This window comes from Podarcis liolepis, assembly GCF_965112155.1.
Source record: "Podarcis liolepis genome assembly, chromosome: 4".
NCBI lineage: Eukaryota > Metazoa > Chordata > Lepidosauria > Squamata > Lacertidae > Podarcis > Podarcis liolepis.
Genome location: NC_139558.1, coordinates 77,382,599 through 77,399,890, shown reverse-complemented (window position 1 = coordinate 77,399,890; position 17,292 = coordinate 77,382,599). Strand labels below are relative to the sequence as shown.

General features: G+C 40.5%; 1 protein-coding gene across 3 annotated transcripts in view; it reads left to right on the top strand.

Moving 5' to 3' along the window:
* Window positions 1–17,292, top strand: part of IGSF11 (immunoglobulin superfamily member 11) — a 176,500-nt gene that overhangs the window by 47,218 nt on the left and 111,990 nt on the right. The window lies entirely within an intron of this gene.

Sequence of the window (17,292 nt, the reverse complement as noted above, 5' to 3'; positions counted from 1 at the left end):
GAGAGCAGAGAATTAAATATGTGAATGACTTATCAATTTTAAACTTGAATATTCAGAAAATTCTCTTTAAAACATTGCAGAGATGCTTGCAGGAAGCAGAGAGTTATGACTGAACTGTTTGTGGCTATATGCCACAAATGTCTGCAGACATTTAGTTCAAACCAGATTTCAAGATGCTACAGAAAACTGTGTTTACACAAATTATTAGTTGGATAAAATACCTGGAAAGTACTAAAACAGATCAGACTTTCTTGGGAGCAGCTCATAATCGTGGCAGAATTTGTGGCATGATAAATAGATGATAAAATTGTGCAATTGTGTGCTGTCACTCATATATTGATAGTGAGCTTGTGCAGGTACTTCTGGGACCTGTAGTAAAAAGATTCTATGTAGAATATATAAAATAATATACACCCATAGATACTCTTAAAAGGAAGGACATACAACCTCAGGGATGAAAATGTTCAAGCTTTAATGGATTTCCAAAAAGGGAGGGGAGTTGTATGGATTGTGGAACAGCAACCAGGAATAGAATTCTGTCAGTATTGGACATGGATGGTGGTAAAAGGACAACTTTTTCCACCAGTGTTGGCCATTTTTGGATGAGACTTCACCAGTCTCCTGAGTATTTGGGATTTTGCAGAACTCTTCCTCAATTAGCCCCCCTAAAAATGTATCATGAAATATATAATTTTAGATCTACCTTGTCTATCATCAGCACAACCAAGTTGTGTACTTTGCAAACACTATTGTTGTTCAGTGCATAGAGTATTGGCCTAGAATGAGGTAGACCAGTTCCTGATCTGTGAAGATCACTGCATAGGTTTGTGTAAATTCATATCATAATCCTATGCATATCAATGAGATTCACCCCAGGTAAGTGTACAGCCTCACTCTCTTTCAGTCTAACCTATTTCACAGGGTGATTGTGAATATTAAAATGGAAAAGCCCAAGTATGCCACCCTAAAATACAATTACACCCTAAATACAAATGTTATAGGTAGTTTATTAGAGTTGTCTGGTTGTTAGAAGCTTTGACATATGCTAGCAATAGAGCTTTTTCATCACCTACAAGAGGTACATGTCAGAAAAGAATAAAAGATTAAATGTGACAGGCTAATTGTTGTTGAGCCTGTTAGGTGAATCTCAGTTCAAAACTGGAAGCAGAAAAAGAATTTGAAAATAACTATTATAAACGAGAAAAGCAACTACACGGTGACTGCAGGAGGGCAAATGTGCAAACTTATAATTAGGAGCATTGGATTGACTGCACATGATGCCTGTGCAAAATTCTGGCTTCCATTCTAGATGCTTCTGCACTTTAGGAAGCCTGGCAGGGTGCTCATCCTAATTTTAAAAGCCTCAGAATAGGAGATGTAAGAATTGCTTTTTGTTTTTCTGTTTCAGAAAATGGAAACAAAAAATGCTTGCAGTAGTTAAGATTTTTTTTTTTTTTAAAAAAGACTATGCACTGTATTTATTTATTAAAATGTGGGGAGATTCAGAGGGATGTTGCTCATTATTTATAAGTGTTCCTGCTGTTTTGACATGAGATCTGGAGGCACTTTGATAAATGTGGTGGAAGCTTGCATAGTTTCACTGCACTTTAAAAGCGCCTGCTGTATCCTCAGCTGAGATGCTTGTTTGTAGCAGTCTAGTATCACTCCTGTAACTTCCAAGAGTGACCTGTTGAGCACAGTACTGATGAAAACAGAAGAAAAGAAAGAAGTTGGTAAATGTACTGCAAACTTGAGATATTTAGGTGAAGCCAAGGGAAAGCAGCAAAGAGGAGGGAAGGAGAGAATAATTGGTGAGTTGGCTACATCTAGGGTGGCTGGATGCAAAAGAGGACAGGACACTGTTGTGTTGGGGCACCTAGTGACTCCCTGAGGTGCCAGTAGAGATGGAAGAGAGTTTTGATGGCATTTGTAATTAAAGGTTAACCTACCTGATTCACACTTTTCTTTTTGCACAAAGCAAAAGGAGCCATCCTTCAAAATTTGGACTTCCCTGAATATTGAGATGCAATCCTCCAACCAAATGTGTACAGAAATGCATATACTAGGGTAAAGGCCACATAAAAATAAGCATTTTTGTGAAAATAAAATGCACAAATGCATCATATCAGGGAAAATTGCCTTGCTAAATTGTGTGCATTGTGCAGAATTGCACGCAAATGTGTATAAGGAAAAAGTGCACTAAAATTGAGAATTTTCATGATGGTTTTATGGAAATGTGGAAATGTGGAGAACTGATTTTAAGACTGGGGGAAATGAGAAACCGAGATTTACAGATTTACCCTCCTGAAGTGCCAGGTTAAGTGGGGAGGTAAGAATTATCTGAAGGGCTCCAGGTCTGAGAGCTCTGCAGCCTTACTCAACATGTGGAAACAGCTCTGTGGGATGGGCTTGCTAAAAGCCATTTATCAGCTAAGAGGGCAATAGGACAAAACTATTTCCAGCAACATCACCCCCTCTGAGCCAATTGGATTGTGTTGTGTTGATGAATCCAATTTGGCTCAGACAGGGCCATGTAACCTAAAGTAGCTTGTGCTGCTGCTCTCCTGGCCAGTTAGTGCATATGTTTATATAGATTTAGGAGTGTCCTGAGTGTGAATAATGCAAGTACTGATTGCTAGGTATGGATATGTTTTCTGCCTCTGTATAGATCATTGCAGAATTTGCTGTTTAAAATCCATTCTGTCATTGCATTGCAAGTTGTTGCATGTGAAACTATAAAAAAGTTCTATTTCTGTGCACATTAGTTATCACAAGCAGCTTCAGTTATAGGTGGCAACATTGCGTTGTAGAGCTTCTAACTGAATATCCCAGTATGGTGGTTGGCAGCTACTGCATTAACTAGAGATGGAGGAAGAGCACACATGATTTCAAGAAACTGTGTTTTTGGCTCTGCCAAATTCCTTTGTATAGTTGTCCAGGTAATGTGTTCCCTGTGGGCCAAACGTGATGTGAAACTTCCAATCACATGTGTAGGTTTTATTTCTTCAACAGAGGTGTTAAACACTGGGCTGGCTTGCTAGCCTTGAAGTCAGGTGTAGATAAATGAGTCGATGCACAAACACTATACAGTGCCTTCAGCCTGTTATTCATAGCCTCTTCTCTCCCTAAAGTAATAACTTCACTGGCATCCTGTGTACTGGGTCAGTGCCTGCCTGCCTTACACAGCCTTATGTCATTAGCAAGCAAGTGTTGGTTAATCCCCGGGGTAGTCCCTGTGGGAGACAGAGATTAGCTATTCTTTAAGAGGTAACATAAGACTCTAACTCTGGCCACAAGGAGAAAGGCTTTCTAGATACTCCTGAATACTATTGATAGCATCTTGCTGCTGCCATCTTCAGTTTAGCTAGAACTTCTTTTATTTTATTTTATTTAACTTTAGCTTTGATTGCAATAAGGAACTTTGAGTGGAATGGAGTGTCTCTGTTGATTTGAATTGTCACTTCCAGGAGTCAAGGATATCTGCCTCTCTTAACCATCTCTAGATGTTGGGTGATGGGGTAGGCTCAGACTTGCAGCAATTGTAGGTACCCCTTGTTTGGAAAATGAGAGATCATCCTGGACTTTCCTGGGGTTTCTTCTCATTTTCCACGGACAGGTACATCTGTGAGACTGATAACAGATTTTGTGTTGCTTTTTAACAAAGTTGATGCTGGTCTCGGAGCAAATGCACACAAGAGGACATTAAATGCTGATTCCGCCTGGCAGGTGCCCGAGATTACCCAAGCGGCCTGCCTGTAACATGGCAAGGGTCTCTGAGGTGACTCTATTTTCCCAAGGAAGAAGTATCTGTAAGGCAGGGGTGGGAGAACTTTTTCATACCAAGGGTTGCATTCCTAATTGGGTCACAAGGTAGTAGTGAGCAGAGTAACAAATGCAAATTTTACTTTTGTTCAGTAAGCTAGTTTCCTCACACAGTTGCATATTCCTCACTTTCCTCTAAAGCAAGAGGCATTACTGGAATTTAATAACACATTCCAGCCAAGCAAAAGCATTTGGTGTGCAAAGTAGGGCCAGTGAAGGGTGTGGAGAGAGTTCTAAGGACCTGATAAAGAAATTTGGAGGGTTGCATTTGGTTACCACCCTCAAGGTTCCCCACCCCTGCTGCATGTCAAGCTGTGCCACTTATGCTGCCATTCCTTCCCTTTCTGGATTGGCAAAGTGTGGTGTACTGGTGCTACTGGTTGCCCTGTCTGATTAAGGTTATGAGAAGAACATATTCCGGGTAAAAATGGTGCAGAACCATATGCTCCCAATCTGACATTGGGAGAATGTGGTGCTGGTGGTCAAAGAAAGTCAGGGTGGGGATTTAGTGTGCCCTTCAGGCCTCTGTTTGGCAGCCCTTGGACCTTAAACCAATTTGTTGACATAGCTTATGCTCCATGTTAAAGGTAAAGGTACCCCTGACCATTAGGTCCAGTCGTGACCGACTCTGGGGTTGTGGTGCTCATCTCACTTTATTGGCCAAGGGAGCTGGCGTACAGCTTCCGGGTCATGTGGCCAGCATGACTAAGCCGCTTCTGGCGAACCAGAGCAGTGCATGGAAACGCCGTTTACCTTCCCGCCAGAGCCGTACCTATTTATCTACTTGTACTTGATGTGCTTTCAAACTGCTAGGCTGGCAGGAGCAAGGACCGAGCAATGGGAGCTCACCGTGTTGCAGGGATTCAAACCACAGTACCACCCGTGTCATGCTCCATGGTACCATATCAGTTATTCTCCCTGAACAAGCTAATTTGAAGGGTTCTGGGATCAGTGATGGATTTCAGTGCTGTAGATGCCTTTGAGAGTAGACCTACTTCTGCTGCAGAAAAAATTGGCTGTAGTTGATTGAACCGAGACGGGATGAGCTCCATGTGTGAAATCCAGTTAAATGGATACTTTTATTCCAAATAATAATGTCTGTAAACATGTAAGCTAGAGGATAACAAAGATCCTGTTATGAACTATTTTGAGATAGGCTTGAGGCTTGGGTGCCTAAGCAGTTAGCAGATTGGTAAAAAGCAAGTTCAAAAGCAAAGTTAAGAGGGTCAAAGCACTCCAAAATGCTTGGGAGTTGCTCAGATCCTGCTGGTGGGTTTGCCACATTGCATCTGGTTTGCTACTATGAGAACAGGACGCTGGACTAGATGGGCAATTGGCTTGATCCCATAGGCTCTTTTATGTTCTTACAAATTGCTAATGCAAAATACAGTTTATAATGGCAATTGAAAGTTGAAAGCCTGATAATTTAAAACTGAAGTACATCTCAGTTAAATGTTCCTAGCGATCCCATTTATGTTTTATTTCCCAAATCAATTTTGTAATTGGGAAAACCTATGCTTTCCTCAGTTTTGCTTGAAATTGTCGTGTGGTAGAGGGAGTTCTTGAGGAAAAGGGTGGCTCTTATTATTATTACATCCATGGTGTGCATTTCTCCTATCGTTCGTAAACAATGAAAATAAAATCTATGTCCTATAAGAACAGCAAAGAGGCAAGACATTTCTGTTCCAGGGCAGGTCAGTTGGGTTATAATTGGCTCTAATTAACACTCTCAGAAGCTGCGACATTCCTTACCTGCAGCCCTGGCCTTCCAAGGTGTGAATACAATTTGCAGATTCAAAGGAAAATGCTTGCCTGTCTGAACTTTACATTTAAAAGCCAAGTGATCACTGTGACAATTTGTCACCAAAGGGGAATAGCTTCAGTTTTTGGATCTCCTACAACTGGGTATACAAAGCGTTATCCTTAATGAGTGCAACCTTTGGGGCTCTGGGAGCTACCATCTAATGAAGAGCACAGAGAAGAAAATCTTGGGTGAATTAATATGGAACACTGAAATTTAAATGTGTGGGATTTTTTTTATCCTTCTTGTTGCCAGGAATAAGTCTCAAATCTAGTAGGGTTAGAGCAAATAGTCTCCTCTCAATCAGATTTAACCACAGCCCATCTGCTGTCTACATATTGCTTCACTCCTTGTCCAATTAGAGCAGCTTGCTTGGGGATACGCAGAATCCCTCCCAGCAAGGCGTTTTGCAGGGATGCCAAGTCACATGAGTGTGTCATTAATCTCAAAGTCCTTTTTAAGGCATAAAAATCTTAAACTTGTATTTTTTTTTTAAAAAGGGTGCATATGGCAGCAGTGCCACAGTGCATTTTATTGAGAAATTTTAGCTTTAGAATTTTACAAAATTTATCCTTATGCTGGATATCAAAAGGGGCAGAGAGCAGAATAGATTTTAAAAATGGCTGATAAAGGGCAGGGTGCAATATGTGTCAGACTTAAGATGGTGATTCTTTGCACACCACCAGTTAAGGTTGTAATCCTAAGGACACTTGCAAGGGAGAAAGCTCTCTTGAGGTCAATGGGACTTATTTCTGAGTAGGCAGGTTTAGGATTTTACCACATATTGTTTTGTGCAAATTGCAAATAATTCCAGGTTGTAACCAAAGTATTCTGTGGCAAAGAAGTGATGGTGGCCCTTCCTTTGAAAACACAAGCCAGTATGTATTCTGATCTGTCTCTGAAACTGATCAGAACACACAAGCCCTTGTAAGGTAAAGGACAGAAGTTTAAAAGAACATCAACATGGTAATCCTTGCATTACCACAGCTGGAGATTAATTTAAATGATGCAAAGTGATAATGGTCATTGCTTTTCGTCCCCTTGTGCTTTGGTACAACCTTAGGGTTTTGCACTTGGCACACAGAGGCTAATTTAATTAGTCTGCAAACAGCTTTCTCAATCACCATCTTCACTCACCATCTTCAGATGGTTGCATATTGCTTACTGATTTGTGAGTTTTAATTGGTTCTAATAGAAATGGTATACAGTTCCTTCTGCTGGATTCCCCACCTCCTGTGCCATGGATACATGGCTTCAGCATTTTTGGGCAGTGGAATTGTGGGGTCAACTTTTTGAGATTCTCTTTTCTTTGCATTGTGCAGAAGCTTTGAAATGCAGGCTCAAGACTGACAAGGCTGACAAAATAACTGTGTTGTATTTGATGATGGTACCAGCAAAATTGTTTATTTAGCTCTGGGTCACTGGATTTTTGACTGCTTAGGGCAGGCATCCCCTAACTCGGCCACCCAGATGTTTTGGGACTACAGCTCCCATCATCCCTAGCTAACATGACCAGTGGTCCCAAAACATCTGGAGGGCTGAGTTTGGGGATGCCTGGCTTAGGGTTAGCATAAGAATAAAACAATGGTCTGAAGGAAAATAACTACGAATTTGTCTTTAAGTGATGCATATACATACTCTGCAGCAGGCAACATCATTCCTTCCTGAGTGGGAGGGGAGAAAGCATCCCCTAAAATAGTATCTGTTATCAATAGCTTTCGTTAGTACTTCTGTGAACACACACACACAGCAAGAACCTCTACCTTTAAATGGGTATCTTCTTACCTAATCAAAGTTTTCTAAATTATTACAATTCTGGCCAAAGCTGCAATGTTAAATCCACTTACCAGGGAGCAAGCCCCATTTAACTCAGTGAGAGCCACTCCTAGTGCCCAAGATTGCACTGTAAGGCTGTAGCCTTAACAACGCTGGCCGAACCCATTTTAATATATAGAGTAAACACGCTAAGATTGCATTGCATATTTTGCAGCCCTGGGTAGGCTGTCTCATAGTTTTAGTTAACAAAATATTATCTGTCACAGTTGTTTCCCTCCATGAATCTCATGACATTGCACATTTTATCTTCCCAACTGCCCTGTAAGGTAAGTTAGGATGAGCCAACGACTAGTTCAAGGATATCCAGTATGCTTTATAGCTAAATGCTGATCCTTTGCAGTCTGTAAGAGTCTAGGACTCTACTCACTACACTGCAAACATTCTGTAGGGTACATTTCAGGTCTTGGATTTCAGAAGGACATGGGTGCTAAAGAAGTGTAACAAAATAGGACAACAAGGAGACTGATAGGTTGAAAGCCAAGCTTTTTATTTTTCTCTCAATTGAATTCACTACCAGAAACTGTTCCTTAAAGATGAACTGGCATGACTAATGTCTTTGGCTGGTGTTCAGGTCTCAGTGGGTAATGCAGAAAGATGTTTGCTGTTCGGAAGTTGACAGACTTGTGGATTAGCATCTATCACTGAAACTGTAATCAATTTTTTTGCTGGTGGTTCTTGTGTGAGTATGTCATAATGGTGGGCTATCATCCCCTTCCCCATCTTTTACTCCACATGAGCTGAAATTCTCTGTGGGTCAAGAAAGCTGCTTTTAAAACCATTGAAATCCTACCATCTTTTGTCTTTTATCTTTGTTTATTCCTGCCATGCCAAGGCATCAACACAACAAAAGACCCTTAGGAAACCCAAAGTTGGTATTTACTTCCAGATAGAACCGAGAATTAGACAGCATAATGCATTGTTCCCACCCACTGCCCTTGTGAATAATCAAAATAATTTTCTAATCCATGATTTATACAGAAAGAATAATGATGGCAATAATGCTGCTTTTTATAAATTGTGATTGTGGCATATTCTTAGGAAGCAAAGGGCAGATGCTTAAACCTCTGCTGCTTCAATGACTCTTTCATTCTCTTTGATAGTCAGTCTCACATGTGAATAATGCTTTTTAAAGAAAGGACATATCTAAAGGGGACGCGGGTGGCGCTGTGGGTAAAACCTCAGTGCCTAGGACTTGCCGATCGCATGGTCAGCGGTTCGAATCCCCGTGGCGGGGTGAGCTCCCATCTTTCGGTCCCAGCTCCTGCCCACCTAGCAGTTCTAAAGCACCCCTAAGTGCAAGTAGATAAATAGGCACCGCTTTATGGCGGGAAGGTAAACGGCGTTTCCGTGTGCTGTGCTGGTGCTGGCTCGCCAGAACAGCTTCGTCACGCTGGCCACGTGACCCGGAAGTGTCTCCGGACAGCGCTGGCCCCCGGGCCTCTTAAGTGAGATGGGCGCACAACCCTAGAGTCAGACACGACTGGCCCGTACGGGCAGGGGTACCTTTACCTTTACATATCTAAAGTTGCAAAGCATTGGGCTAAAAGAGTTGTTTCCACAATAGGTGAGACTGATGGATACAAATGACAAATCTTTGATGCCTGTAAACATCTTTGAGGGAATGTTTATAGTTTCTAAAAGACACACAAACACACACACACAACCTTTGAGCTGAGACACATTTAGTGACTTAAAAAAAAAGTATTAGACTTGTTTTCTATTTTTAAATAGCAAATACATTCCAACAGGTATTAGTATTTTTTGTTGCTGGTGGAATTTTGATACAAATCACTAGTCTCTCCTCCCCCCACCCCCCGCTTTCCCTAACTACATTTGCAACACTTTTAAAATCTGAAAGCATTGTGTACTTCTATGGTAGAAACCATAGGGGACTTGGTAGCATTTCCCCTGCATGGAATGTTCTGTCTCTGTTGTAGAGCCCATTCACATGACCCCAGTCACATGGCAACAACAGATTTTTCTAGATGAGCTTCCAATGAATGGCAGAGTGGCCATCTGACCGCGAGCAATTATTGGGAGCCTGGTTGTGCACTGAAGCAGTCAGGCAACTGTTTTACTGCACACTGAGCATTTGTAATTTGCCTCAAAGTTGCCATTCACCATATGCCCGCAGGTTATGTGAACTGGCCCTTCTCTTGAATACCCTTCATTACATTCCTCCTCCCCCTCCTGACCACCCCAACCTGCCTTTTCATCTCAGATCCCTGCTGACCCGACTTTGCATCTCAGGTCATTTGGTGACTACAATTCGTTCATACTGTTCATGACGTGAGTGGAATTCCTTTACTCAGCAATGATTAAGGTACTATTTGGAAAGCTGCATTCTGTCCTGGACACATTACAGTTCAAAAAGGCTGTTGGCAACTTGGAAGGCTTCATGGGTGCCTGTATATTTTCCACATTTCATTTTCCTGCATACCATTCTGATCCCCAGGACAAAATTCCCACCTGTCAAGCTTTTTCTGCACACATTCTACGGTCAGTACTGTTGCATGCCACTCCAATTTCTGAGTGGTGCAAGATTCCAGGGGTTCTAGTCGCTTACCCAAGGTTTGTGGTTCTTTTTGGGAATGAGGCACAGCGAAGTTTGTGGTGTCTTTATGATATGTGGTTTATTTACACATATATACAACCTGAGCCTACAATGGAGGAGTTCTCAGCATTGACACCCCAAGAGGGCCTTGTTTCTCCCAGAGCTGTAGTCCCTGATTGAAGTAGAAATCAAACATTGCTCTGACTCTTTCTCCAGTTGCTGCTTTTTCCTTTAGCTCAAATCACTGTCAAAACTCTCAATTCTGGCTTTATCCTTCTAATTATTTGCAAGTTGTGGGAGGGGCTGTACCCATTTGCCATCTCACACAGAGCCTCTTTCCTTTATTTCCCCTAATGGCCCATCACCCAGGCAGTCACTTCACCAGGAAGCTAGTGTTATATTGTAACACTTGCTGGATCTAGGGGTTAGAAGGGTCTCGGCCTACAGCCTACTCTCCCTTCCCCCAAACCTATAAAACTGTTAAGCTTCCTTGTCATTGAACCATAGGAATTGCTTCAGCCCCCTTTCCCATCTTTGATGAGCATGGGCTTAAAATGGAGGAGCTTTCTGAAATCCTGGTTATAACCTCAGGAAAACTAGAAACAGCCAAGCAATAAGACACCCCTGTTTTTACAACACCATCTGTCTCCTCTAACTTCCATAATCCTTCATTTGATGGATTAGAAATTGTCACTGGAAGGGGCTGGATTGAATCCAGGTCAGGTCTGGTTTCTGTGGCTCTCCTGAATCCATCACCCCATCCCCCACTTTCCCCTTAGTACCTTAGGTTGAACTCTTGCAGCACTAAACAGTGTGGACAACTGGGATTTTCCTTCCTGCAGTATGTGTGTGTGTGTGTGTGTGTTTTTCCTCTTCACATCATCTTCTTGTGTCCTTTTTTGTTGATAAAGTGAGATGTGCATTCCTTTTGGTTGCCCCTGGAATGTGAGACATCTGAAGCAAGTTTTTAAACTACATTTTGTTTTCCATCTCTTTCATTTTCCTGGCTGTCAGCTCTACAGAGCTTACTTGATTGCAGATATTGAATCTGTTCCACAATTAAGTAGAATTAAGAGCCAACTGTGTTGCTGGGAAGCATCATTTTGGTCTGAATTGTAGAACTTTTAATTTTCTCCCATGGATTCTCCTTTATGGGATATTAATTTAATTTGGTTGTGTGCAGCCACACTTCTGTGTGAGCACCATATGCAGTCCTGCTTGCTGCTTTATAGCTTCGATGATACAAGGAAGAAGTAGTGAAACTTTTATTTTATCCAATAAACTACTGTGGATATGCACATCTTATCTTCTGAACAGAAAGCCTTCTTACCATCCTTGGCAGTTCAATTTACTCTAGAGGGGTTGCGGCTCACAAGCACAGCTTATATTGCCAGATCGGAATAGGATGAGTTCATTTTCTTCTTGGAATCATTTAAATACTGTTTGCACACAAAAGACTTTCCAAGTTGATCCTTAACTTGTGCCTTTATTTGAGCATTTCTCTCTCATATGACATCATACACCCAAGCTTTTCTTTCAAAATCATGTTTGACATTTAAATGTGTGGTGGTGGTGTTTTAAAAAACACAACAGCAGAAAACATCAGACTCTTGTAGATCCTACAGTGTCTAGATCCAGGGCTTTAAGTGAAACTCCTTTTACCAACTGGGGAAAAAGTGAGGATGTTTCTTGCAGTTTTAGAGGCAGGTACTATGTCTCTGAACCAATGTGAGGGAGTTGTTCAGTGTTGGGCTAGGACTGGGTAGATGAGAGTTCAAATAGTGCACACATAGTTTCCCATCCACGTGTTTGTATACACGCCTGTTTGTAGAAATGGTCACCCAAAGTTTTCCTGATCACTTCATTTCTGAGGTGAATTTCTGATAGCTCAAGTATGGTCAAGTCTCCAGGGAGGGGTATACTACTAGTCTCAGAGGTGTACCTGAGTTCCCTTGTGTCCTTGGCAGGGAGCTGTATTGCCACCTGCAAAGCTGGTGGAAACCATGGACCAGAAACTCAAAAAGCTTGCTTGTCATCACCTTTCACACTCCACCAATGGCTTTATCCTTGGCCACTGGGGTCAGGTCTGCTCTGCTCCTCCTCCCCTCCTCCTCTCCTCCCCCATCAGTCCATCAGTTGGACAGATGAGTTTCTAGCGATTCCGAGCCAGAGTGGAATGATTTTTGTGCCCCTCCAGGCCAGGTGGGGGCCAACCTGGCAAACCCCTAGGTATGCCCCCGACTAGTTTATGCCAAACTTAGCACATTTGTATCTTACCCTTTCTTCAGGAAGCTCAGGGAAGCATATGCAAGGGGAGTATTATCCCACCTTAGTCTCAAAACACCCTGACAAGGTAGGTTAGCTTTGGGAGAGGTGATTAGCTCAAGGTCATCAAGTAAACATGGCTGAGCACAGATTCAAATCTGGTTTCCTTCCTTCCTTCCTTCCTTCCTTCCTTCCTTCCCATAGTTCTGTAGTCTTGAGAGTTAGGAAATGACATTGACTTTAAAATAAAGGATCTTGGAATTCTAACAAACCACACCTGGCTTTCCAGGCATGATTTCATAGCCAAATTGGGAATAAAATCAAGGAGTCATAACTCCTCCTCCTCCTCCTTACGTGCTTTTTGTGCAAGGTCATTCTGCCTGCCTGCCTCTCCCAATCCTGCCAATTACCCTGGCATCATAACCTCTCCTGCAGCTTCCTTGGAACACATTCTTGTGTGCTTGTATAAAATTTATTCTGTCTGAATATTCTCCCCTTTTAGTGAGATAAAGGAATTTCATCTACTGTACATGTGTGCAAAATATAATAGAGAGCCTTACTCCCTGATGTCTATTCCTTTTACGTGTTTGTATGCTTCTGTACTTTTCATCTAATGGGCAGGCCTATATGTTGCCTATGACTTCTTCCTTAATCATGTTATTCTTCCTCTGCCTTTGTATAGTTGTCATGGGATGAGGAGTAATAGGAAAAACATCTGTTGGCCTGCAACCCAACTAGTGCCTGCTTCTGCGTTCTGTGTGAATATATGTGAAAAGGGCTAGAGCTCAAGGGCAGCAGTGATGTTTCTTATGTAGATTGTTGTTAGCCATCTAGATCAACCCCCTACGCAGTGCAGGATGTATAGTGCAGGATGTTACCACAACCACAACCTGGTTTCCAGATGCCACATCATCTTAGTGGCTGTACCCTTGTCTTCATATCTTCATTTATAAAAGGATCTCAGGTGGCTGACCTGGGAAAAACCTTAAACTGACACCCCAGAAAGCCATTTGCCACTCTTGAGAAGGCAGCATTGGATTAGATGGTCCCATAGACCAGCCACAAATTAAGCTGTCCTTTTTGCTTTGTTAATAAGTTTGTGCTGTTTTAATTGTGGTCTTTTTTTTTTAATGTGTGCTGCATTTTATTCTTACTGTGTTCTATATTGTAAATTGCCCTGGGATCATTAATTTGATGAAGGGCAAGCTAGAAGGTGAAATAATAAGCAGGCAAACATAGTTTGAGTCAGGGCAAGGCTGCTTCATATTTTTCTGTTGTAGTGACCCCTAATAAACTGTCTGCTGTTCAAACCCAGAGACAAAACGCTATTATTTATTTCCAAAAGCAGGCAGGCTAACAAAAGTTCTTATTATCCCCCCCCCCCTTTATGGACCTTGGTGAAGGCAATACCAAGGTCATTCATAATACAGGATAGTTTGAGAAAGTTCCTGGGGAAGAGATGAGGTAGTGATGGATGCTGCTACAAAGAAGGCTTATTTTGTTCAGCCATTATTCTGACATTTTAAAGTGTTCATACGCAACTAGGGATATTTAGAATTCTGACAAAAGCAGGGAAAGAAGTGGAATTGCTGCAGTTCATGTATTTGTGGTCAGGACCGAAATTAGTCAAATATGACCAGTGTTCACGTTGTTACTGTTTTTAAGTCCACAAAGCATATGCACATATTGATTTTATTTACTTTGTTTTGGCATTTCCTTTACATTGAAATGAAAGGAATGCAAGTTACTTAAATTATGTCCTTGCCTATTCTCTGACCTTTGGATGAAGGGCGGTATATAAATGTAATAAACAACAACAACAACAACTGGTTATGTAAGTTACGTTAAATAGTGGACAGTGAAATGAATAATCTAGTGTTTGGTGGCAACTGAACTGTAGTGGAACAGAAACAGATGGTGATGCAAGCAGGTCAGAAATGAAATCATTCCCTTTTTACACCCTTATATATAACTGAGAGGTTCCATTAGTGTGTGTGTGTGCACATGCAAGGGAGATCAAGTGTAGTTATGACAACAAAAGTGGATTTTGTGGGCCCTTATGGTAGCTAACAGACTTATACTTTGAGCCTGGAAAAGGAAATCTCCATTGCACAATGGTCTAAGGATCTCACTGCCCTGTCTGCATTCCAGCATATTTCTTATAGGCATCAGTTTCATGTGCATACCTATTAAGACACCTGGAGGGCTTATATTAACTCATATTTTTAAATTTAAAATTCATGGACTGATAGTTATTGCACCTACACTGTGAACTAAAGGTGGTCTATTATTATCAGATTGATATATTTCTGTTTATTGTTATTATTTCTCTCTCTCTCTCAACTTCCCTTCTTTTCTTCTGCTCCTTGTTATATTTACAAATGACAGAAGTTTCAAGAAGTGTGCTTGTAACCACCCAACTGCCTTTCTGTTATTTGACGTAAATTTAGTTCTGTCTGGGTATAGCAAGATCTCTCAAACCTGGAAGCCTTTTTAAATGGCAGCCTTGTTTCACATTTGTTTATATTTTGTTTCATTGTGTATCTTAATTATGGATATTTATACTTTGTAAATCACTTAGCAGTGTATATTAGCCTTAAACTGCATATAAACTAATAAATAATACTTATTAATTATATAATAATTCATCCCGTATATTAAAACTGCCCCACATTTATTGCATAGAAACATTTTTCAGATAAGGATCCTAACGAATTTACTTGCATAGGAGACTTAATCAGCTTCATTCCTTTATCAAAGAAAAACAAACAAACTGTCTGCTGGAAGTGCGAGTGAGAGAATTGGCATTCCTGTAAAAAGAAATTTAAAAAATGGATCAGCTTAGGTTAACAAATCGTGGCTTTTTGTCAAACAAATCTAATCCTGAAATTAGTGTAGTGTGGGCAATTTAGTTACATTCATATCCTGGCAGCATTTAATTCCAAATGATTGACATGTTGGAAAAGATTCAGTGAACAAAATCAATTATTAAAAGGGACAAAGGAGACTGAGTTAAGTTTTAAGACAAAAATAAATCATTGGGTTTGTATTGTTAGCTTAGTGTTGTTTAAAGAGAGAACAAGTGTGTGCATATGATTTGAAGTGTGTAGTCAATAATGTCAGAGGATAATTGGTGAGAATAAAAACTTTTTTATGCAGTTCAGGATTAAAATAAAGGAGAACTCTTATCAGGAATTTTGCTTAATATGACTGCTTAAGGGCAAGTGATGCTGAAATTCCTGCATAAAAAGGATTTTTCTAAAAATTAGGAAGTAATATGCTACCTTTTTGTAGTTCATCATATGTAATTATCACCTCTGCAGTTAACTTTAGAACCGTAAGTGTGTGCATGAAACAAAAATAGATGTGTTTACCATTGTAGCAAGCTATGGCTCATCTGAGGGTTGTACATTATTTCCTATATGGTGCTCCCCCTATAACAGAAAAGCCCTGATATATGCAAACATCATATGCCAAGAGATCACAGAAAGCTAGCTATTGATTGGCAATTTATTAATACATATATTTAAAATTGTTTGCTAAGATTTGGACATAGGGGTTGTCTTATGTTTTAGAACATTTGTGGCTCTTCTGTTTTTTTCAGTGAGCTTGCCAGTTCTGCACACTGGGTGATTTTTGTTGTAACTAGTTAAAAGTACCTGTGCCCTGTGAAGGAAACCCCTTTCTCCAAAAACATGTTAACCATGTTGAAAATATTGCTGACATTGTTGCAAGGTATAAAAAAGCAACAACAGCAAATGCTTTTAAAACACAGTGCTTTATAGCAATAAAAATCTGAAATATTTTTTATTTATTTAAGAAAACATATATACTACTTCATTGTAAAAAAAAAAGCCAAGCCTTTTAGTGGTTTACAAAAATACAAAAGAAATCATTTAAATTATTGATAACAAGTACATGCTAACAAATATTCAAAAGCTGACCAGTAGCTAAAAAGAAATAAAGCACATGTATTAAGCAGGCACTGAGAAGGATCCATTGCTGCATCTAAATTCCTAGTTGGGGTGCCCCTGAGGCTTCATGCTTCCCTACGCTTCCCTAAATCCACCTCCCACACCAAAAGGTGAAAAGGCACCCATGCTGTGCAGATCTAAAGGGGATCATTGTGGGATGTGCTTTGATTCTCTGTGATTTGGATGCACTGATTCAGTTCAGCTGCGTCACCCAAAATCTCTTTCTGCCCTTAGATCCTCTCTTAAGGCCAGTAGAATTTACATTTTTAAAATAATAATAAAAATATATCTCTAATGTTATTTTAGCAGAGAGACAGGTTGTCTTGATCAGCAGAATGGATTGTGAAAGCAGCACATTTGTGTTGGAAGAAATTTAGCGAACATTAAATAATGCTTCGGTAATGGATAACTTTCTGACCCTGGAATAGCTCCGTTAATTTAATCTGATTTTACATTATCATACTGTAGCAGTTTTATTACAGTCTGGCTGCAGATTTGCCACCTTGAGTGTTGGTTGGTAGGATCATACAAGCTCTCTGAAGTTTCATGGAGGGAGTGGATAGAAAAATCCAGGAACTGTTCCTGGTATTTTTGGAAGTCTACACTGTCGTAAGTTGATCTTCTTCCAGAGCTGGTTTTGAACTGCAGCAGGTGTCCACTTCAGTGTGGGACATACACCCATACCCCTTGCCACTTGTGGTCTTTAGAGACTACACATCTTGGCTCCAAAGCAATGCTTCTAACAGCTGAGAGAGATTATCCTTTTACTCAAGCAGTTAAGCTGTGTAATTTTGGAATAGATAGATAGATAGATAGATAGATAGATAGATAGATTCACAAATGATAATGACTTATGCAGTGGGAAACTTGAAGACAAAATACCAAAATTTAATTCAATTAGATTGATGGGACACATCTGAGATAAAAAATGCCTCACAGTTCCCTTTCTAATTTAAATTAGAGACTATGTGGCACTTAGTGAGCACCCAGGTGTTGGCAAGAATCTGAGCAGACTGTTTCAGGGGACCTTTATATAATGT